Source organism: Rhinolophus sinicus, unplaced genomic scaffold (genome assembly GCF_057876585.1).
Source record: "Rhinolophus sinicus isolate RSI-liver-muscle unplaced genomic scaffold, RSI-T2T HiC_scaffold_19, whole genome shotgun sequence".
NCBI classification, from domain to species: Eukaryota; Metazoa; Chordata; class Mammalia; order Chiroptera; family Rhinolophidae; genus Rhinolophus; species Rhinolophus sinicus.
Genome location: NW_028290710.1, coordinates 1,291,828 through 1,293,963, shown reverse-complemented (window position 1 = coordinate 1,293,963; position 2,136 = coordinate 1,291,828).

Below are 2,136 nucleotides of genomic sequence, written 5' to 3'. Positions count from 1 at the left end.
GTTGAGCTTGACTCTAGTCTGGCACGGTGAAGAGACATGAGAGGTGTAGAATAAGTGGGAGGCCCCCGGCGCCCCCCCGTCCCCGCGAGGGGGCGGGGCGGGGTCCGCCGGCCTTGCGGGCCGCCGGTGAAATACCACTACTCTTATCGTTTTTTCACTGACCCGGTGAGGCGGGGGGGCGAGCCCCGAGGGGCTCTCGCTTCTGGCGCCAAGCGCCCGGCCGCGCCGGCCGGGCGCGACCCGCTCCGGGGACAGTGCCAGGTGGGGAGTTTGACTGGGGCGGTACACCTGTCAAACGGTAACGCAAAGACCTTGGTTCTTTAAAAAGATTAATAAAATTGACAAACCTTTGGCTAGACTCACTAATATAAAAAGATAAAAGACAAATATAAACAAAATAAGAAATGAAAGAGAGAAGTTGACACAGATGCCGTAGAAATATCAAGGATCATCCAAGAATACTATGAAGGACTATATGCCACAAAATTCAATAACGTAGAAGAAATGGACATGTTGTTAGAAACATATTAGCCTACCAAGGCACAATCATGAGAATTGGAAAATCTAAATAGACCGATCACCAGTAAGGAAATTGAATCAGTCATCTGAAACCTCCCGAAAAGCAAAAGTCCGGGACCAGATGGCTTCACTAGTGAATTCTACCAAACATTCAAGCAGATGTAATACCTGTCTTACTCAAACCCTTCCAAAAAAATTGAAGTAGAGACAATACTCCCTAACTCATTTTAGGAGGCCAACATTACCCTGATTCCAAACATGGTAAGGATAACATAAAAAGAAAAAAGTGAGAGACCAATGTTTCTGATGAATACAGATGCAAAAATCCTAAACACAATACTAGCAAATCGAATGCAACAATATTTTATATCACCACTATGTGGGGTTTATCCCAGGGGCACGGGGTTGGTTCAAAGTATGATAATTTATCAATGTGATACACCACATGAACAAAATAAAGGACAAAAGGCATATGATTATATCAATAGATGCACAAAAAGCATTTGACAATCTACAACATCCATTTATGATTAAAACACTTAAAAATGGGTATAGCAGGGAAATAACTTAACATAATAAAGGCCATACATGACAAACCCTTAGCAAATATCATAATTAGTCGTGAAATACTGAAGTCCTTCGCTCTACATTCAGAAAGATGATAGGGCTGTCCCCTATCACCTCTGCTTTTCAACATAGTACTGGAAGTACAAGCCAGATAAATTAGAAAAGAGAAATAAAGGGCATCCACATAGGAAATGAAGAAGTTAAATTGTCACTTTTTGCAGATAACATGATGTTATATATGGAACACCCTAGAGACTCCACCAGAAAGCTATCAGAAAAAATAAATGAATATAGTAAAGTTGCTGGCTACAAAATCAACATACACAAGTCTATCACATTCGTATATACTAACAACAAAATCCCAGAAAAATAAATTAAAAAACAAAAAAGAATTCATTTTGCAATTGCAGCAATGGAATAAAATACCTAGGAATAAACTTAACGAAGGATGTGAAATGCCCATAAACTGAAAACTATAACATATTTTAAAAATAAAATGAAAAAGACACAAAGAAATGGAAAGATATTACTCGTTCATAGATTGGAAGAATCAATATAGTTAAAATGGTCATGTTACCCAAAGCAATATACAGATTTAATTAAACCCCCATAAAGAAACAAATGGTATTTTTTGTGTGGAAACAGAACAAAAAATAATAAGATTTTTATGGAACCACAAAAGACCAGGAATAGGCAAAGCAATCCTAGAAAGAAGAACGATGCTGGAGGTATCACACGCCCTGAGTTCAGCTCGCACTACAGGGCTACAATAATCAAAACAGCATGGTATTGGCAGAAAAACAGACACACAGACCAATGGAATACAATTGAGAACTCAGAAATAAAAGCACATAAATATGGACAGATAATTTTTGACAAAGAAGCAAAAAGCATACAATGGAGCAAAGACAGCCTCTTCAATAAATGGTGCTGGGAGACTTGGAAAGCCATGTACGAAAGAGAAACTAGACTGCTATTTGTCACTTTGTACCAAAATTAACTCAAAGTGGTTCAAAGAACTAAACATAAGACCTGAAACAATAAACTGAT